Below are 23,293 nucleotides of genomic sequence, written 5' to 3'. Positions count from 1 at the left end.
AATACATTACTTAATTTGTGGATCTCTTCTTCAACCAAAAAGATAGAAATGCTACTTCTACATAGAAGCATAGGGGCTTTTTCTTTCTTTTTGTATGATTCTGTATCTCTGGTTCGAAAGGTCTCTAAGGAAAGTAGCGAAGTTACTTTTCAACTCAATATCAATGAGTTCTTATTTCAGAATCTTTACTTAAACATAAAGTTGCTTCTAAGAAAGTGATTTTCGGTCACGTACCTAATGTCTTTTATAGCCATTAGAGGGTGTCTTTTTATTAATATTATTTTCAAATCTCTTGTTAGAGGTGCAGTTAACCAGACGGGGAGAACACTGGAATTGTTCACTTTCATGAGAAAAGCCATATGCAGATATGATCCTAATGAGTTATCTATACATCAGAGTATCGATGGAATCTCGGATGAGCATGTAACTCGATTTTAAACACTTGAGACATTATTGTTACTGAAATTTTTATCTTATAAAAGTAATGTTATCTAACGTGTTAATATTTATTAGGTCCTTTACCTCAAACACCACAGATGTTGTTTAAAGGACATAGTATTGCTAAAAATATCCCATCTTTTCACGGTATTATTTCTAAATTTATTGTCTGTAAATTTCACTCAATGCCGAGTCTTTTTTGTCATGAAAGAAATATTATTACTAACAAAAAGAACTATAGAGGAGCATGATGTGGCTGAGCAACCATAGTAGTACATATGTTTTTTATATTGCTGGGGGGAAACATTAGTAGTTGGTGAGTCATTGTTATACCAAAAGCTATATAGTGGTGACATTGAAAGAAGTGTTAGGATTTCACTTTCAATGTCATGGGATATTCAATGGATTGTGCAGTATTCCTATTTCTGCCTGATAATTATCTGCTTTCTTCTAAATGGTTGGTCAAAGGACTGTTAAAGATACTGGATAGAAATGGAAAACCGAGGTGCAAAATTCATTCGTATATGTATATAAAGGACCCTTGAAATTGCCTTATCAAGATGGGAAACTCAAGGACAAATCAAATATGTGTGTAATTCTTTGACAGCTCAAAAAATCTATGCGCCCCTAGAAAAATAATTTTCACAGGTTACTTCTCTACTTTTAAAAACGAAAGTAAAATGTACATCAAAGTTTTCAGCTAAAGAGTGGTGGATATATCAACATGCAAATGCTCCACTTATGCTAGAATGACAAATCCTTTGGTTCCCCAGTGTAATTCTTTCAACAGATTTCTCAGTCAAATAAATGCAATCCAACAATCTTTTTGGCAAGTAATTGAAAACATGCAAGCATGTGTTGGTTGTTGGTTACATTGATTGTTTTAAACAGGTTGAAAATTGGAATAGTCCTATTTATAGGGGAGATTCTGCCAAAAATTTAAAAGTTGAAGAGTTATTAAAGTTTTGAATCTGATAAATTTCACATTATATTAGATGTAAATGCACAATTTTTTTTGCATATATTTCATCTGTTGACATTCGCTCGTTTTATTATTTCAGGTTATACGATGTGATGTTCAAATAGTGTATAGAATATTTCAATACTATAAAGAGTTGCAGGGATTGTTTGTGGGATATGCATTTGGAAATTGTTATTATCGGTATTCGATAGGAATAGTTACAATGACATTAGCTATTTAGTTTAGAGTCAAGAACCAAAATGACCCCAAAAAAGTGTTTTTGAACCAAAATATCCCAACAAAAAAAAAGTGTTACAAAACTGCCTTTAGCGCAGTATCTTACTGTGCTAAAGGGTCCTTTTTTTTTTTTTTTTTTTTTGTTAACCCCTCTTTCATTACACTTTTTAACGTACTTTGACCATAGATTAATCATGCTTCGGGACCCCGAAACTTCAATATTTTATATAGAACCCTACTTATTTTTGTGCGATTAATAAGGTAGGCTCAATACATCAAGGATAAGAAAATCTTCGGATTGCCGTTTTAGTGGTTGAGAAGTGCTCGAACTCCATTTTTGTTTGAAGACTTGGTGTCATTAGCTTTAAGTTCTTTATGAAAATACTTAAATTTGTTCATTAATAATAAACCGAAAGTAGTAAAAATACAATATTAAAAAAAAAAACTTAAAATACATTCATCAATTCATGCCCTTGAGTTGATGAAAAACTAAACATACTAATATTCTTCAAAATAACAATATCATCATAAATTAGACTTAAAACTAAAATCACAACATTCTTAATCATCATCAGAATAGAAGTCCTCAATATCGTCCTCAGAAAAATATTGGCGGTTTCTTAAGACACATCTTTTTTCAGTAGATGTTAGTTCTCTACCGGTTGATAATGCTTGTTCTTCGGCCAACTTTAGCATGTAAAATCTACATCGTCTTGCCAGCATTCTGTTGTTTTCTTTTCTAATCCTTTGTACGGCAAGCTTGCAAGTTACTGGACCTACTCGAGACATGGTTATTGAGTACCTTGTTGGGATTGGAGCGTTGGGATTTTTCAAGTCACAAACAAGACGTTCTGATTCGGCAAGTCGATGTGAGCATTCTCTGCGTAAACCGCAATAATATTCTCGCGAATCTGAATATTTTACACTGCAGAAATCATCATTACGCTCTATAAGAAGGTGGGGATTTAGCTCGTCTAGTTTGAAATCACTGGTATCACTCGAAAAACTGCTATGATTTGAACTCTCATCATCACTATTATTTGGTTCTTTTGGAAGGAGTAAAGACCAAGCTGAGTTTCTACTACTCGACATTGAATACGTTGTAGTCTAATAACAAAAGAAAGTGTTACTTATAGAGTTGCAAACCCCCATGTACTCCTAGTTGGGGGGAGGGGGTGGTCTTTATGACCCTACCTACTTATTTTATATAAAAAAATATTAATCTTTATCAGACATCTCACAGTCCGAATCCCACTTGGATCTAAATTTTGTGATACCATGTACACCATATTCTACCGTAAGGTAACATATTTGCATCCGATTGTTCTCTTCGCAAAAACGGTTAAGAGCAAAATTAAACTCTTGTGGAGTTCCACGAGGTATTGACATAGCACGTTTTTTTGGGCGTTTAAGCCCTACTGACGCTAACTTTTGCTCCAGTGCTGCAGCCTCCCTAACACGCCAATTCCACTCCTCTGTCATCATATTGTTGTAACGTTGGTTGTATCTCTCGTTCGGGTTGTTCGAGTATTCAAAATCTTCACCCAATTCCAATGTCCTACCCATTGCGTCGAACATGTTTTCTGGAGAGACTATATAACACGACCAATATCTCTAAATTAGTCAAAAAATGACATAGTAACTCAATTTTGTATGGTTGGTAACTATTCGTCAAATTACGTTATATAACACTTGCTCCATGAAACCCAAAGTTTGATTCGAATTATGACGTTTTTCTGTATGACAACTGAGGTGAAATAATAGTGCAGTGGTATAGCGCAGTAAAATACTGCGTTTTACTGCGCTATTCTGCCACCCACTAACATAATGCGGTTAATTCATGCGTTATGCAACACTCCGTACTTAATTTGATTTGACGTAACACTGCAAGACACACTAATTGCGTGCATGCGTTGATTGAATATTCAACCTTCAAATCTTATTAATACAGATTTCGAATGAGAGAAAAAATTCTCAGTTTCATCCAATTTTTAATACAAATTCTAAGTTTCATCCAACTTTTGCATTTTGTATTCCTCCTCCTAAATTAGTCAAAAAATGGAAGATGCTCCAAAAATTAGAGTTTCTTTATTCTGGGACGGACAAATTATATTCGAGGAAAATAATTTGCGCTATGATTCTCCCCCAAAATACCATGTTAAGTTTCCACTTGACTTAAAATTCTCAAAACTACTCCAAGATTTGTATAATAGACTACAAGTTAGTAGGAGTGATTCTGATTTAAATATAATTGGAAGATATCCAATGTCATTTACGCCGCAAGGTGTAACTAGTTATGGACAGTGGTACATTCAAGACGATGGTTCTTTAACGTATTATTTGAAGGCACCTTAAGATTATACAAAATGCATAACTTTAAACGTCCTTGAAATGTACATAGAGAAGGTCCCCATTAATCGACTTGAATTCATGGCTAGGGCTCATCGGGAAGCCCGAAATAGACCTTGTCGGGAAGCCCCGTCAGAATTCAGGCTGAAGTCACTCAAGCGGAACTTACTTATGAACACATTTACCCTGACATAAGTACTTATGAAGGCATTTTGACGAGCCAAATGCCTCTGGATAGTTTAAGTCAACAATTTGATGGACAGTGGTAAATATTCATTTTTTACATTATTATTATGTGTAGTGGCACTTGAATGCTACTAATGATGTCGATTATATTATTTAGGGGTTATACACCTGATATGGATCATATCGGACAATCCTCTCAATCGAGATGAATGAATCGGGCTGGAACATCCTCAGCCTATCCAACTACTCAAAACGATGGTCCTTCCTCAAGTTTCGGTGCAATTGATTACTATCGGTACGTCTATTTTTTTTAACATCAATAGTATTATTTGATGTGTAGTGGTTAAAATACTCTACTTTTTTTATGTAAGGAGAATGTGGTGGTTGCACCAAATTATAGGCAAAGACCTGCTATGGATGGTCCGGATTATCCGAATTATATAGTGACATCATCGAGCGATAGTGAGAAAATACCTAATACAGAGGAAAGTGTCGATGAAGAAAGTGGGGATGAGGTTGAGGTTGAAACTAATCCTCAATATCAAGTAGAATTGTTGCAAGACATTATGAACAATCCGGCACACCGGGAGGAACTGAATTCACAACAACCATTTGAACAGCAAGAGTCGACCCCGGTTCAGCCGCAAAGCCAATTTCAATAGCAAAAGTCGACCCCGGTTCAGTGGCATTCCGATGAGATCCCCCATCTTGATCATCTTTAAGATCGCCCGGATGCCTTTGTCTTTACTAGGGATGATGATCATATTCGGCGAAGTTTGTGGAAAGAGCCAGTGGATCTTTTAAAACAAAAGGCTCATATTGGAAAAGACATGATTTTCAACTCGAAAAAAATCATTGCAAAGGGCTGTTAAGATTTATTGCATCCAGGGGATGAGGGAGTTCAAAGTTGATGATTCCACACGAAAACTTTAGCGATTGGTCTGCAAGTGAAAATATCAAGCCTGCGAATGGATGCTCCGTGGTAAGGAAACTGCTGAAAAGATGTGGACTATTTCAAAGTTCTACACAAAGCACACTTGTGATATGGGTGACCTCCCAGATGATCATTGCAATCTAGATACCAATATGATTGCTCGTGTGTTAGTTGGCGACATTGAAAAAAACCCAAAGTATCCCCTTCGCCTAAGTTTATTTTATTTTTGATGTTAATATGATGTTCCTCGTTGCTATATGCTGATATTTCAACTTATTCAGGTTTTCTATTAAAGATTGTATTACAGTCATCCTGAAAGTATATAGCAAAACTGTTAGTAGGAGGAAGGCGTATCTTCGGCGTAGGCGTGCACATGAGATAGTCTACGACAATTGGGAGGGCTCTTTCAAGAAGTTGCCGAGATACATGGTGAATCTACAACACTTCAATCATGGTACTGTTGTTGAATGGAAGCTCAAATCGAAGCCTGGTGTGCCCGGTAATATTTTTGAGTTTGTGTTTTGGGCATTCTAACCATGCATTGATTGTTTTGCTCATTGTAGGCTTGTAATATCAATAGATGGAACACATGTATACGGGGTATACGACATAAAGCTGCTAATTGCAGTTGGAATGGATGCAAATGGAGATATATTCCCTTTAGCTTTTGCAATTGCAGCTAATGAGAGCATTAGTACGTGGGGTATGTTTTTTGACTACTTGAGCCAACACGTTATTAAGGATTGCATAGGAATATGTGTGATCTCAGATAGAAATGCTGGCATATTGCACAATATGTTTAATTTGCAGGGGTGGCAGCCACCCTTTGCCTACCATCGTTATTGTTTAAGGCATTTGAAGACAAACTTCCAAAAAGCATATCGAAGCCCAGCACTTTGCAATTGGATGTGGGCGGCTGCAACAGAGCATGTTACACCTCGAAAAATTTTCCGTTGATGCACAGTGAATAGACTAACGAAGAGCACGAATTATACGGTATTTTAATAAGTAAGGAATGACATTTGATGACCCTAATTAAGATTTCAAAGATGTTCGAGATAGGAGGAGAAAGTTTTCCAAGAGAAGGCAAGGCATACGATAGGTATCGAAAAGGAATTGCGAGTAACGAGTTAATGATGATTTAACGATGCTTTGGAGAAGAGTTATAACGTCCCTTAGATTGTTAATGAGGTGATAAACAAATGCTAAGAAGGTTCCCTAAGTATTGGAGACCAAACCAAGTGACAAGAAAAAAAGGATCAGTGAAAAGATGAGTTATACGGTCGATTATACGGTCCGTATAATGTTATACGGTCCGTATAATGGACCGCAGGATGGTCACAGTGAAGTCCCTCATGGGTGAGATTATACGGTCACTTATATGGACCGTATAAAGTTATACAGCCCGTATAATGTGCAGTATAATGAGCACAGAATCGAGTGGAAATAGGGGCGATTTCACAGTCACTTATACGGAATAAGTGTTCGTATAATTACCCGACAGATCAGATTTTTCACGCTATTAAAAAGGGACAAAGTCATTATTTTCATTTCATTTTTCATCCACACTTCAAGAACTCTCTAGAAACCCTCTCCACTCTTCATCTACAAGAATACAAGAGAAATCTATGATCTACTTCATCAAACAAAGCAAACCAAGTATAAGAAACTCATTAAAGATCATCCAAGTCAAGAAATCTCATTGGAGATGAACTAGGGTTTTGGCTCAAGTGAAGTATTCCCACCCAAAGCTTATTCCTACAACATCTAAGGTAAGATTTATGGTATTTCCATGTTGTTTAAGGTATTTGAAAGTTGAAACACTTGCATTGTAAAAGGATATAGAAAATGGGTCTTGAATGTGAGAGTAGTGCCATTTTTGAGTAATAGCTTGAGTTGAGTAATGATTCTTGATATGCTATGAATATAATCATGTTATAAATGATATTGGGAACATGGGATAAACATTGAATATGAAAGAATGTAATAGTGTGCTATGACCATAGATATGGGTGACTTGAAGTGAATTGAAGAATATAGATAATGTAGGAGAATAAAGACTATTGTTATGATATTGTGAATGTTGTTATTGATGTTTGGGAGTGGATATATGATATGGAGGAAGTCGTATAAATAAAGGAGATGATGTCCAATTCTCTCTAGCTTTAGTCATGTATGCTAAGTTATCGACTTTCTAATGATAGTATAACTCTAATGAAGGTAGAAACGTGGGCATTAAAGGAGAACGTGCAAGTGATAAAATAGTTGAACGAAAAGGTATGTAAGGATAACCCTTCTTTCATAAGGCATGGTTCTTTGGCCAAATATCTATTCTTCTATGAGCCTATGATGCTCTCCACATGATTCTATCTTCAAAAAGGTACAAAGCTTATAATTCTTGATATGTATTACGATTGTACTAAATTCCTCATATTACGAATAATCCTATAGGGATAGATGTAATGAACGACGATAATGATGACGACGATAATGGTGATAACGATAATGACGACGAAGAAAATAGTAATGATGCTAAAGATGCTTATGAGCTATTATGTATTTGTGTCTATGTATGACTATTATGGAACCCTGAGCTTATAAGGTCGGGTAGAATATCTATATATATTTATGTAACGTGTGCGCACCTCTGCAGTTGGGTACGGATAACCCTGAAGCCTTGGTAGGGCCAGGTATGTGTAACACTGAGCGTTAGTTGGCCAGGTATGTATGATAACCGAGCCTAGCCATGGTCGGGTACGTGAAACACTGAACCTTTGTGGTCGGGTATGCTATGTAAATGATATGTATATGATATGGATATGTATATGTATATGATATAGATATGAGTATGAATACGAACATGATACGAATACGAATAAGAATATGTATATGAATAAGATTATGGATACGAAATGTAAATAAGTACGGATATGGATACGAATACGGATATGGATGTATGTACACAATCACGCATTAGAAATGAAAAGTCCCTATGAAAGGCAAGTAAGTGCTTATGACGATGATACTACTATCTTCCATATTATGCTATGTCTTATGCTGCTTATTATGCTTCTATAATGATATTGATCATGCTTTACATACTCAGTACATTCTTCGTACTGACGTCCTTTTGTTTGTGGACGCTGCGTCATGCCCGCAGGTGGCCAGGGAGACAGGCTTGATCCATAGCTATATTTCTCAGGGACTGCGTAGCGGAGCTCCATTTCATTCGGAGCTATAGTTTTTGGTATTGATTCTTTTGTGTACATAGTTATGGGCATAACGATGTCCTGTCCCGCCTATATGATATGACATACTCTCCTTAGAGGCTCGTAGACATGTGTATACAGTTAGATGTGTTTGGCCTTGTCGGCCTATATTTTGGATGTCATTTTGTTAGCCTCATCGGCTTATTTACATTGCTATGGGAATTTCTATAAATGGTGATATGTATAATATGTATCGTTTCCCAACGGAAATAGTATGATTGATGGATAGGAAGTACGTTTAGTATGTGGCTCACCTAGATGTTGTAACGACCCATTTGGTCGTTTAGCACTTTTGGTCTCATTTTCTCTAAAATACACTTTCGTACTTTTAAAAAGGTATTTTTGACTTGCGGAGTGGGTGGCACGGTGATTTAATTGATGGGTAATTCTTGAAATATATTTATTTAATGTGTGTGAATAGCTACTTATAGGAATATGAGTTGCGCACATACAAGGCATAATTTAGTAAATAGATTATTTGACGGAGTATGTAAATTTTTATAAGTACTCAAAGTGGTTAAGTGAATAAGAAAATTGTAGAAACTATTGGGATTAGTTATTGGGCTTAGCCCACTTCTCATGACCCATATATCTTAGTGGCATAGGGTATCAAATAATACATTTTCCTTTGGCAAGAAAAAGAAAATAACGGAGGAAACATTTGAGACAACAAATTGTTGGCAACACTGAAACAATTCTCACGGACGAAAATTTTGGTGGGCACCAGGTATACATCTCATCTGCATTTGGTGTAGTAATGGTTTCTCTTAAACACTTATTGATTAGTAAATCATGGTGTCAATGATAAGACACACTCATTTTATATAGAGTTAGCGGATGGCAAGTAAGACATAATGATTGAGGCTAATGATGAGGTAATGATGAACCAATCATTTTGGGGGAAATAATGAACAAATTTGATTAGGGTAATGGCACTGAACGTTTTTTTCTTATTGTTCGAGTTTCCTTCTAATTTCGAATTGTCTTTTATGTTTATCATATTGCAATTTCAAATTCTTTTTTATATGTTAGGTCTACCTAATTGAATATTGGTAGATTGGATTATATGTACACCATTAAATTCATGGTATTTGAGATGTGGGATTTTAATCCCAAATTAAGAGTTTGGGGAAATTGAAGGTTTTGAACCCTAGTATTAAGAAATGAGAATTAATGATTTGAGAGTCCATTTATGGATGAAATTGACTAATTTTCAAGATATATGATCCTTAGATAATGGGTGAAATTATTTTTCAATAAAATTCCAATCTTGCCCTTGTGGGCCCAAGGCCACTTTTCGAGGTGCGTTTTTGGGTTTCGAATATAAATATAGCAATATGGGTGTCCTTAGATTCGTATTCTAACGTAGATCACATACTTTATAGATTTTGATCGTTCAGAGGCTCTACGCGAAGGGACGACATTAGTTTGATTGTTCGTGGCACCCGCTCGGCATTGAGGTAGGTTACGGTCTACTTTAGTTAGACTCTGATTAGAGAATCGTATGTAGTTGTAGAAAGTGACGGGGATAGCAGGATAGGCCTTCGGGCATGAAGTGGAGGTTAATTACAATTAGGTTGGTTCTGTCAGCTGTTATGTGGGCTTGTCTCCGTATATGTTATTTTCTGTGATTATCATCTGTTTGTATCTCCGTTACATACTAGCTCACTCATCACATAAAAAGGAATGGCAATATTGATAATTGAACAGTGGACAGTAATATGACTTGTACTTGTTGATTTCATATTGGGGATATTGTTGAGACTGATATCATGCATGACATGCTTTCCATATTATTGTTGTGATGATTGGTGAGGTGAGTGATTGAGAGACTCCGAGGTCTTTTCCAGAGATTGAGAGTGACAGAGAGACTCCGAGGTCTTTGCCGGAGATCGAGAGTGATTGATAGCCTCCGAGGTTTTGCCGGAGAGCACGAGTGGTACATGGACTTCGCCGGTCCCCCATAGGTCATGGCTTCGAGGCCCTGCCCTTAGTATGTGTGTACGAGAGTGGAGTGAGAGAGGTGACTGTTGCATTGCATTCATTCACTCATATATTTGACTGATCATCTGGTGAATTATATATGTCTTGGTTGATTTCATGATTCCTTTACACTTTACTTGTATATGATACGTGACCATACCTGTTTCCTCTATGTGCTACTTGTTAGTTTCCACTTCTTCATGCGTTATCTAATCATTGTCGGCCTATGATGCTTACCGGTACTAGTGTTGTACCGATACTACTCTTGCTGCACTTTTGTTGAGTGCAGAGTACGATCCAGGCTCCAGTTCTACACCCCGTGGCTGATACGCGAGGGTGATATCTTTCATTCATTCAGGGTGAGCTACTTGGTCATCCGTGGCCCCCGAAGGACCTTCTCTATTTATTTTTGTTTTTGTATTCGACAGACAATATGTAGCCTTCGGGTATTTTCAGACTTCTATTCCGTATTATGTTTGCGCTCTTGTACCCTTTGACCATATTTTGGGGTTGTCGTGAAATTTCTAGTTATGATAAGTATTTAAGACTTGATAACTTATTCTTATTCTATTTTCCGCTTATTTAACTTGTTAATAGTAATGTGGTTCGCCTACTCGGAGGGATAGTGTAGGTGCCACCACGACTCGCGAATTGGGTCGTGACAAGTTGGTAGCAGAGCTTCTAGGTTAATTGGTCTAATGAGTACAAGAGTAATGTCTAGTAGAGTCTTGCGGATTGGTACGTAGACGTCCGTACCCATCCTCGAGAGGCTATAGGACATTTAGGAAACACACCACTTCTTTCTCTCTTTTCGTGCTAGTTCAATCCGATTGGTGTCTAGTTCATTCTTTTCGTGCGAGATTGTTCAGATTGGTATCTTAACCTCGTTTCTATATTCTCTCACAGATGGTGAGGACGCGATCGACCGCTACTGGAGGCCAGGAGCCTGCACCTGCACCCGCACCCGCATCCGTACCCGTTGCCCGAGCAACTGTCCGTGGACGAGGAAGGGGACATGGCAGGGGCAGAGGTCGTGCAGCTATTCCAGATAGGAACCAAGCACCATCACCTGCTCAGGACCCTGACATAGAGTTGACTCCGGAGCTGGACGACATTCCGAAGGAGGTGATTAGGGCTGCTGAGACACAGCCTAGGGTCGCTGTTATACCCCATTTTAACCGGGTTGAAGCGGAGTACAACATATTGGTGATTCCTATTTTTTTTGTTTTAAGGAGTCGCCACCTAATTGATTTTAAGGTGAATTAGGGCACCTAATTTATTAACTAAGGTAAAGCTAACTAAACCTCCATTAACAGTTTGCTTAATCAGGGTGATTCTAGGTAAGGGTTCTATATTATTCCAAAGGGAAGGGGTTAGGCATCCTTTAGAATCTGTTAACTACGGTTATCCGGCCAAACTTAGGTTAATTAATTAATGCTAAATAAGATGCCTGAAATTTAAGAAAAGGGGCTAGGAAATGTTGCTAAGGTTTTTAAGAAAATATAAGAATGTTGCTTAAGATAGGATTTAGAGAGAATATAATAATCTGCATTAAAAGAAAATTTTAAATGCCTTTTAAAATAAAACTTATAAAAGTTGCTAGGGCTTTAAATAAAAAATACTATTTAGAATAAGATTTGTAGAAAGTATAATAATTTGCATAAAAGGAAACTTCAAATGCCATTTAAAATAAACCTATAAATGTTGCAAAACTTTAGATAATAATGCTATTAAAAAAATAAGATTGCATAAAATATATAAGTCGAAGAAAATGTGGATTTGTGCAATGTTTAATAAATATTTGAAATAACTGAAATGCCGGGGTATTGATTGATTTTAGGAGTATAAAAATACGAAAATAGCTAATGAAAACTCTCTTTATCCTTTTCATTACTTCTTATTAACTGTGCTTCGCTAAAATTTTATGATTGATTCAAACTTGAAGAGCTATTTATAAAATATACTTGAATTTATATTTACATATTAGTGACGTTTTGAAATTTCTAGGATAATAAGAATAAAATATGATTCTCTTAACTCGAAATATATAGTCATGTTGTTTTACAAATCAATTATTCCAAATAAAATAATATTAGACATTATAAATAGTTTTAACATAAAAAAAGAAGAAGAGAGAATAGACTTATGGAATTGATTGTTAATCTTCTTTAATCTAACTACCCATTACTAAACTATCCATACTAATTTCCAATAATTCATCTAAGCCAAGGGAAAACAGAATAAGAAAAAGTGTTAGTCAAATAATATACAAGTTAAAGGCATAAAATAAAGCAGAGGCATAAATAAAGTTAAACGGGCTCAGCCCATTTTTTAGGACTGCTGCTGTTGGGAATGGGCTCAGCCCATTTTAAGGCTACTGCGACTGTTCATACTTATTGGGCTTTGGCCCAAAATTTCTTTTTCCGCTGTAGACTGTTGTTGCCGTATGGGCCTCGGCCCAACATGTTTTTTACGCAACTGATAGGGCTGACTCGATAAGAGAGTTTCGTTGGGCTTTAGCCCAACATTGAATGCGGAAGAAGAACGAGTCCCTCGGACTCATATGCGATGGTCATGTATAAAACGGAAAAATAGGAATTAGTACGTGATCAACAAACAAAGCCAAAATATATAATGCAAGTTCAACAGACCAGTGGGTTATGTATATATCATGAATATTCGAATATATTTCGTATATACACATTCATAAGGATGCTTAGAAGGTTAATATCGAAGGATTCAGTATTGAAAACAATATAGTAAATAGGACAGCCTAGTCAAGCCTACACAGAATTGAACAAATCAGGACATTTTATTGGGACAAATCAGTTTAAATGAAGAGAAGAAAGAAGAGAAAGAGGCACATATCCACAGAAAGTTTAAAAGGAACAATGTTCATATATAATCTTGAAAAGAGCACACTCTCCGCAAATCAGGCTTAAGAAAAGAACAAACAAACACACTCTTGGCTTTTAAAAGGGAAACTGTCACTTGACAAAATAAGTTCTAGGAAAAGGTCATACGGTTTTGCACACTTGATATTTAAAGGATCGTACGACTCATACAAATAGCTTTTTAAAGATAATGAACACTCCATAACTTAGTCTTGAAAGGGAATAGATCAATTAAATCCACAGGAACAGTTTTGGAGAATAACAAGCACCCTATGTTTGATTCTGAATGAAGTATCAAGTTCATACAAATTCATTTTTTTTTTCAAGAACTCAGACACTTCACAACCATAAACTAAGAAAAGGAAGAAGAATTTACACACTTTTTAGTTCTAGAAACAAACCGAAACTCTCATTTATTTAAGCCAAGGATATATCATTCATTTGTAAATCACACTATTATTCAAGAAAAGAGGTTTCTCAGCAAGTTTAAAACTTAAATAAATAAGTAAAAAAAAGAAAAAAAAAAGGTGCGAGTAAATACTGTAAACATCACGCAGGTATAGGAAACTGAATTTGCACTCTTGTAAAGATGAACAAAGCACAAAATACCACAACAACAGATCACTTAAGGATAGGACAAGAAAGAAAGATCATCATTTTAGTCCAACGGGCTCAAAGAGGTCCTTAATCCTTATTCATTTTTTATCAAACCATGAGAGAAGCTAGGACTAGCTTCCTGTTTACTAAGCTTATTACAAAATAAGTAGGTTTGAAGTGGCAAATTCCTTTTGAGGAAAGTAACTAATATAATCAATCAAGGATATCAAGTTCTGTTTCTAAAAAAATAAGTGAGGGTATGCCAAATATTAGTGTTCTATATTTGGTGAAAAAGGAAGCTGGAAATCTACTCTCAGAAGAAATTCAACTCACCAATAGGTCCCTGGCCTTACGGTTTGAAATCAGTATCAACAACTTTTTTTAAAAAAAAACTGAGTATGACAAATATATAAAATTGATTCTTCCCAAAATAACTACAAGTTTTTAGCAAAACAAGTCCCATCAGGAGTCACCATACACAGAAGAGAGAAAGTTCACATAGGCAAGTATTAAGCACATGGATCACAGCAAGAATAAACCACACTAGTTTATGAAAACTAAATCCCTATTTTCCTGAATCAATCCACGAGAACCAAACAAACACAGCTGATAAAAGATTAGATGTTATTTTTTGGAAAAATGTGTTGGCCAGTTCATGTCAACAATTTTGGTCAAGAAAGACAATCAGACACTTAGCAAACCCCAAAACTTCTCTTTTTGTCTTTTAAATAAACTGATAACAAACAACCAAGTACAGACATCCAGGCAATCAACTTATGTCAAATAGTACGCAAATCAAAAGAGAATCCAGAATTTAACTTTACCCTTCTCCTAGTCTCATTCTTTACTTTGAAATTCATTCTTTCTGGAAAACAATCGAATGTAATGCAAACAAGTTGACTGAACATAAGGTAATCCAAACAGTTTCAAAGAACCAATGTTGACCCTTTCGAAAGGAAGAGAATCCATTACTTTCGAAAAGAAGAGAATCAATTACTTAACCATCTACTAGTGAAATCTTGTTCAATAAACTATCACAAAGTGATTCGTAGTCCTAGTTCAGACAGGTCCCAAACAAACCTGTATACATTTTAACTTTAAAGTCTACTAGTGGTGAGATGCAAGCAGTTTTAAGTCATGTAAAGCAGTAGACATGTGTCGTTCTCAATAAAACAAAGACTCTTAATCGCATACAAGATACATGGGTTAATGAGTTCCTCTTTGTGATGATTCAAACTCAAACCAGGGTCAAGCAAGGGAGAACCACATAGCAAATTGATCTTTAAGCATGCTACTGTACCAAACAGAGGGCGCAAAATTATCAGCAAATGAACATACTAACAAACATGTAGTATAACAAGTGACAACAGCTAAATGTACAGGCAAGCTTATGCTCAAAACTAGTAGGTATGTGAGGAAATTATCGATTTAAGCATGACCTGATTGCATGAGAATACATGACTAAGATGGGTTAAACATGAACATCATTCAAATAAGGTACTAGACAGCATCCATAAACACATGGATTAGTAATATCCAAACTCACATAAGAACTAACAACATACTTAAAAACTAATCATAACGACAAAACTAACACCAGACTGAAAACTGGACTACATTAAAGTAATAATACAATAGCAGCTAAACTAACATATCAGAAAACGACACTATATTAAACTAAAATGGAACAGACTTATAATGCTAAGGCTGCTAACAATGCTAAACTAACCATTAATTTTAGTAATCAGTCACAAATATTAACCAACACATAATAAACAGGAAATAAAATTCGCACACAAACAAACTAAAACGAGCTCGTCTAAACACCAAACAGAGCATATAGACCCAACTGTAAGCAAAATGGCTTAAAGGAGGAGGAATTACCTTCTTCGGGTGCAGCGAAGTGGGTGCGAATCCTCGATCTACACTCGAACACTCTCAAATCCGAGCTTGCGATGCTTGGATCCAAGGCAATACCAAGGCAAACGAAACAAAAAATTGATTTAACAACCTTTGACCCGATATTCAAACAATCAAACTAACTGCTAGAGGACTGATTTTAGGGTATTCTAAACGGTTAAACTTATATTTTATTCGGGGAATTCTTGTGGCTAAACGACTTCTTATTTCTGGGGGTTCGATGATTGAAACCTCTTTTATCGAATTTCCCCGATTCTAAAAACAAAGTCCTCCCTTCAATGAAACTTGAAACAAGTATTTATAGGAAACAACTAGGGTTTGCTAAAGAGAAAGGGTGTGAGGAGAGAGAGGAGCGGGGGGACAACGCGAAGTGGGGGACAGCGGGGAACAGGGAGAGAACGACGGTGGTGGGGATGGGATGACGATAAGAGAGGGAGAGAAAGAAGGGAAAGAGAAGAGAGGGGAGAAGACGAGCGGCGGTGAGGAAAAAAAATGAGGGAAAGAACCCTAGGGTTCTTTTGTTCACCGACCCGGGTCGGGTCATTGGACTGGACCGGGTCGGTTCAATAATGTGTTGGGTCGGGGTTATTTCTTCTGGGCTGGGTATTATAACGAACGGGCTGGTGATTATTTTAAATGATAATGGGCTAGTCCGAAAATAATATTGTTGATTGGGCTTTGATTTTGAATCAGATGAATTAAAATATGGGCTGAATTGAAAGAAATAGTTTGGCTTCTAAATTTAAATAAAAGACCCATTTTAATTAATTATATACTAAGCGGTGTTGAAAATATCCCTAATATAAAAGTACGTATTTATTAGTACTCGGAGGATAAATAACAATGCCGTAATAGCCGTGCGATAATATATTTGAAATTCAACAGTAAGTAAATGCTATTATTAAATTACGCGAAAATAAATGCGATGCGTGTGCATAAGCTTGTAAAAATGTTGAAATGATAAAAAATGTGAATTATAATAATACTGGTAACAAAATAACAACAACAATAATAATAATGATGATAATAATAATAATAATAATAATAATAATAATAATAATAATAATAATAATGATGATGATGATAATGATAATGGTGGTGGTAGTAACGGTAATAAAAATAAAAGATAAGAACAGTAGTGACTACAACAGTATGATGAAACGCCAGTGTTAATAATTATAGTACAAATATAAATATTCCTTAAGTTGTTAAAAATATTAGAAGCGTAAATGTTTTGGGGAAGGCGGGACAAAATTGGGTGTCAACAGTCGCAACTACTCCTGATTTTCAAGAGGCTGTGTTTCGAGCGTTGGGGTACTTTGACAGTTTGGCTCAGGCGGGCATGATTCCAGTTGCTCCAGATTGCTCGCAGACTAGAGTGGGAGGTCATACTCCCGATGCTACGGTTGCTCCAGGATTTCGGACATCGAGGGTATTGCCGGCAGCAGCAGTGGCTCCCCGTATTGATACTACTCCAGCGCTTGATTTTACTCTGAGGCCTATGGATGGGCCATTGTTGACCAGTGAGGAGCGAAAATTGTTCGAGGTGTTTACCAAATGTCTCCTCCTTGGTTCTATGGTACTCCCGGGGAGGATGCGTATGAGTTTATTGTTAGCTGCCATGATATGCTTCATAAGTTGGGTGTAGTGGAGTGTCGATTATGTTTCTTTCCAATTAGTTGGGGATGCCAAGCAGTGGTGGAGATCGTACATGGAGTGTCGACCAGTTGGATCGCCACCTTTGACCTGGACCCAGTTCTACCAGGTGTTCCTGGAGAAGTATGTCCCTCGTACTCTAAGAGACAACAGGAAGGATGAGTTTTCGACATTGGAGCAACGGGGTAGGTCGATTGCGGAGTATGAGACCAGATTTCTCGCTTTGTCCCGTTATGCGACAGCATTACTTCCCATAGAGGCTGAGAGAGAGGAGATTTGTGAAGGGTTTGGACCTTCCGCTTCGGCTGGCGACCTTACAGTTGGAGGCCTCTGGGGCCTCATTCCAGTTAGTAGTAGAGCATGCCAGAAGGGTTGAGTCAGAGATGGGTCGGGCACATAGTGGGGGTGGTGACAAGAAAGCTCGTAGATTTGACAGTTTCAGAGGTCCTATTGGAGGTGGGGGACGCCATGACAGGGTTTGTCATCATCCCTACAGCCGCCCCATCCAGTCATCACTAGAGGCTTTAGCAGGTGGTTCTTCAGGTTATAGCGGGCACAGTTCTGAGCAGACTTCCCGAGGTTCTTACTCTCAACCTTCAGACCGCGGAGGGTATTGTGGTTCTTCTATGACAGTTCAACAGCCTATGGGCAGAGGAGCATGTTTTGAGTGTGGTGAGACAGGGCATTACGCGAGAGAGTGTCCTAGATCCAGGCAAGGGTCCAGAGTTCAGACATCTAGGCCTCCAGCACTGCCAGCTAGAGGAGGAGGATATTCTAGTAGAGGGGGTTCGCAGTCGGGCAGGGGTGGCCATCAGCCTAGTAGAGGTGGTCATCAGTCTGGTAGGGGCAGCGCTCAGTCAGTGAGAGGAGGATCTCAAGTAGTCCGTGGTGGTCGTGGAGACACACAGTCCGAGGGTGGACGTGCCCATTTCTATGCTTTTCCGGGTAGACCAGAGGCCGAGGCCTCTGATGCGGTTATCACAGGTATTATTTCGGTTTGTCACCGATCAGCTTCTGTCTTATTTGATCCGGGTTCTACTTTCTCTTATGTGTCCATCTATTTCTCTACGGGTCTGGATATGCTTTGTGACATGCTTGATGTACCTATTCGTGTCTCTACTCCTGTCGGAGATTCTGTGATAGTAGATCGGGTCTATAGGTCTTGTGTTGTCACATTTATGGGGTATGATACTCTGGTAGACTTGGTTATTTTAGATATGGTGGACTTTGATATTATTTTGGGCATGGACTGGTTATCTCCTTATCTTGCTATTTTAGACTGTCATGCCAAGACAGTCACGTTGGCCATGCCAGGTATTTCACGGTTAGAGTGGAAGGGTACTCCTAGTCCAGCATCTAAGAAGATCATATCATTTCTTCGGGCGAAGAAGTTAGTGGATAAGGGATGTTTAGCATATTTGGCTCATATTCGGGATACTAGTATGGATACTCCTTCCGTAGAGTCAGTGCCAGTTGTTTGTGAGTTCTCAGAGGTTTTCCCTACAGATTTTCCTGGTATGCCGCCTGATCGAGATATTGAGTTTTGCATTGACTTGGAGCCAGTCACCCGACCTATTTCTATTCCACCCTATCGGATGGCTCCGGCAGAGTTGAGAGAGTTGAAGGAGCAGTTGCAAGACTTGTTGAGCAAAGGATTTGTTAGACCCTGTATTTCTCCTTGGGGTGCTCCCGTTCTGTTCGTGAAGAAGAAAGATGGTACCATGCGAATGTGTATCGATTATCGGCAATTAAACAAGGTTACAATCAGAAATAAGTATCCAATACCCCACATTGATGACTTATTTGATCAACTTCAGGGTGCGTTGATCTTTTCTAAGATTTATTTAAGGTCAGGCTATCATCAGTTGAAGATTCGAGCGGAGGATGTTCCGAAGACCACTTTCAGGACTCGTTATGATCATTATGAGTTCTTGGTGATGTCTTTCGGGATTACTAATGCCCCTGCAGCCTTCATGAATTTGATGAATGGGATCTTTAAGCCTTACTTGGATTCATTTGTGATCGTGTTTATTGAAGACATCGTGGTGTACTCTCGGAGTAAGAAAGATCATGAGAAGCATCTGAGGATCGTGCTTGGCCTGTTGAAGAAGAAGAAATTGTATGCCAAGTTTTCTAAGTGTGAGTTTTGGCTCAGTTCCGTAGCATTTTTGGGACACGTTGTGTGCAAGGATGGGATTATGGTTGATCCCATGAAGATTAAGGCGGTTAGAGATTGGGCCAGGCCTACTTCAGTGACTGAGATTCGGAGCTTCGTAGGCCTTGCGAGTTATTATCGCCGATTTGTGAAGGGATTTTCATCTATCGCTTCCCATTTGACTAGGTTGACTCAGAAGAATGTGCCTTTCCAGTGGTCCGATGAATGTGAGGAGAGCTTTCAAAAGCTCAAGGCTTTATTGACTTCAGCCCCGATTTTGGCTTTACCTGTAGAGGGAAAGGACTTTACTATTTATTGTGATGCTTCTCGGATTGGCTTGGGTTGTGTGTTGATGCAAGAGGGTAGGTGATCGCGTACGCTTCGAGACAGTTGAAGGTTCACGAGAAAAAACTACCCCATACATGACTTATAGTTGGCTGTAGTAGTCTTCGCTTTGAAGATTTGGAGGCATTACTTGTATGGAGTCCATTGTGAGGTGTTCACGGATCACAGTAGTCTTCAGCATGTATTTAATCAGCGGGATCTAAATTCGAGGCAGCGTAGATGGATGGAGTTGCTCAAGGATTATGATATTACTATCCTTTATCATCCGGGAAAAGCTAATGTGGTAGTTGATGCGTTGAGCCGAAAGGTAGTGAGTATAGGCAGCTTGGCGCGGTTGATTGTGGGAGAGTGTCCTTTAGCTATGGAGGTTCAGTGTTTGGCTAATAGTATGGTGAGGCTCGATATTTCAAAACCTGGTAAGGTTCTAGCTTGTGTGGAGGCGAGGTCGTCTCTTTTAGAGCAAATTCGGGCCCAGCAGTTTGAGGATGTGAAATTGTGCAAGATTTGGGATAAAGTGCTAAGTGGAGAAGCCAAAGAGGCTATTCTTGATAATGAGGGTGTTTTGAGGATTAAGGGGCGCATTTGCGTTCCTAGAGTTGGTGATTTGATTCCGTTGATCTTGAAAGAGGCTCATAGTTCCAGATACTCCATTCATCCAGGAGCAACAAATATGTATCGTGACTTGACGCAACACTATTGGTGGGGTAGAATGAAGAGAGACATTGTGGTGTTTGTTGCTCAGTGTTCAAATTTCCGGCAGGTTAAGTATGAGCACCAGAGACCATGTGGTGTGCTTCAGAGGATGCCCATTCCCGAATGGAAATGGGAAAGGATTGCTATGGATTTCGTGGTTGGTCTTCCGAGGACTTTGGGCAAGTTTGATTCGATTTGGGTTATTGTGGATAGGTTGACTAAATCTGCACACTTCATTCCGGTTCAGATTACTTATAATGCAGAGAAGTTGGCCAGGATTTACATTCGAGAGATAGTGCGATTGCACGGAGTTCCTATTTCCATCATTTCCGACAGAGGCACTCAGTTTACTTCCCATTTCTGGAGGACTTTGCAGAAGGAATTGGGAACTCAATTAGATCTTAGCACTGCGTTCCACCCGCAGACAGATGGTCAATCCGAGAGGACTATTCAGGTGCTTGAGGATATGTGTTGAGGGCTTGTGTTATTGACTTTGGTGGTCATTGGGACAAATTCTTACCCTTGGCAGAGTTCGCGTACAACAATAGCTACCATTCCAGTATTGATATGGCACCATTCGAGGCTTTATATGGTAGGAGGTGTCGTTCTCCAATTGGGTGGTTTGATGCTTTTGAGGTTCGACCTTGGGGTACAGATTTGCTGAGGGAGTCTTTGGACAAGGTGAAGCTTATTCAGGAAAAGCTTCTGGCAGCTCAGAGTAGGCAGAAGGAGTATGCTGACCGGAAGGTTCGTGATATAGAGTTCATGGTTGGTGAGCAGGTCTTATTGAAGGTTTCACCCATCAAGGGTGTGATGCAGTTTGGGAAGAAGGGCAAGTTGAGCCCGAGGTTTATTGGCCCTTTTGAGATTTTTCGTCGTGTTGGCGAGGTGGCTTATGAGTTGACTTTGCCACCAGGTTTGGCAGGTGTTCATCCGGTATTCCATGTTTCCATGCTGAAGAAGTACCATTCAGACGGGTCTTATATCATTCAGTGGGATTCGGTACAAATAGATCAGAATCTATCCTTCGAGGAAGAGCCGGTAGCAATCCTAGATAGGCAAGTGAGAAAGTTAAGGTCCAAGGATATTGCTTCGGTCAAGGTGCAGTGGAAGCACCGTCCGGTTGAGGAGGCTACTTGGGAGACTGAGGCAGATATGCGAAGTACATATCCTCACTTGTTCGACAGATCAGGTACCTCATTTTCTCCACCTTTTACCTTGTCGCTCGAGGACGAGCGATTGTTTGATTGATGTCTGATGTAATGACCCATTTGGTCGTTTAGCACTTTTGGTCTCATTTTCTCTAAAATACACTTTCGTACTTTTAAAAAGGTATTTTTGACTTGCGGAGTGGGTGGCACGGCGATTTAATTGATGGGTAATTCTTGAAATATATTTATTTAATGTGTGTGAATAGCTACTTATAGGAATATGAGTTTCACACATACAAGGCATAATTTAGTAAATAGATTATTTGACGGAGTATGTAAATTTTTATAAGTACTCAAAGTGGTTAAGTGAATAAGAAAATTGTAGAAACTATTGGGATTAGTTATTGGGCTTATCCCACTTCTCATGACCCATATATCTTAGTGGCATAGGGTATCAAATAATACATTTCCTTTGGCAAGAAAAAAAAAATAACGGAGGAAACATTTGAGACAACAAATTGTTGGCAACACTGAAACAATTCTCACGGACGAAAATTTTGGTGGGCACCAGGTATACATCTCATCTGCATTTGGTGTAGTAATGGTTTCTCTTAAACACTTATTGATTAGTAAATCATGGTGTCAATGATAAGACACACTCATTTTATATAGAGTTAGCGGATGGCAAGTAAGACATAATGATTGAGGCTAATGATGAGGTAATGATGAACCAATCGTTTTGCGTGAAATAATGAACAAATTTGATTAGGGTAATGGCACTGAACGGTTTTTTCTTATTGTTCGAGTTTCCTTCTAATTTCGAATTGTCTTTTTATGTTTATCATATTGCAATTTCAAATTCTTTTTTATATGTTAGGTCTATCTAATTGAATATTGGTAGATTGGATTATATGTACACCATTAAATTCATGGTATTTGAGATGTGGGATTTTAATCCCAAATTAAGAGTTTGGGGAAATTGAAGGTTTTGAACCCTAGTATTAAGAAATGAGAATTAATGATTTGAGAGTCCATTTATGGATGAAATTGACTAATTTTCAAGATATATGATCCTTAGATAATGGGTGAAATTATTTTTCAATAAAATTCCAATCTTGCCCTTGTGGGCCCAAGGCCACTTTTCGAGGTGCGTTTTTGGGTTTCGAATATAAATATAGCAATATGGGTGTCCTTAGATTCGTATTCTAACGTAGATCACATACTTTATAGATTTTGATCGTTCAGAGGCTCTACGCGAAGGGATGGCTTTAGTTTGATTGTTCGTGGCACCCGCTCGGCATTGAGGTAGGTTACGGTCTACTTTAGTTAGACTCTGATTAGAGAATCGTATGTAGTTGTAGAAAGTGACGGGGATAGCAGGATAGGCCTTCGGGCATGAAGTGGAGGTTAATTACAATTAGGTTGGTTCTGTCAGCTGTTATGTGGGTTTGTCTCCGTATGTGTTATTTTCTGTGATTATCATCTGTTTGTATCTCCGTCACATACTAGCTCACTCATCACATAA

The 23,293-nt window shown here is 38.2% G+C and overlaps 1 pseudogene; it reads left to right on the top strand.

The window, feature by feature from the left end:
• Positions 1–17,807: 17,807 nt before the first annotated feature.
• LOC132639750 (uncharacterized) lies at positions 17,808–21,868 on the top strand (annotated as a pseudogene).
• Positions 21,869–23,293: the final 1,425 nt, after the last annotated feature.

The sequence above is a fragment of the Lycium barbarum genome, chromosome 5, assembly GCF_019175385.1.
Source record: "Lycium barbarum isolate Lr01 chromosome 5, ASM1917538v2, whole genome shotgun sequence".
NCBI lineage: Eukaryota > Viridiplantae > Streptophyta > Magnoliopsida > Solanales > Solanaceae > Lycium > Lycium barbarum.
The sequence above is the reverse complement of the archived record's forward strand: the minus strand, read 5'-3'. Positions and strand labels throughout refer to the sequence as shown.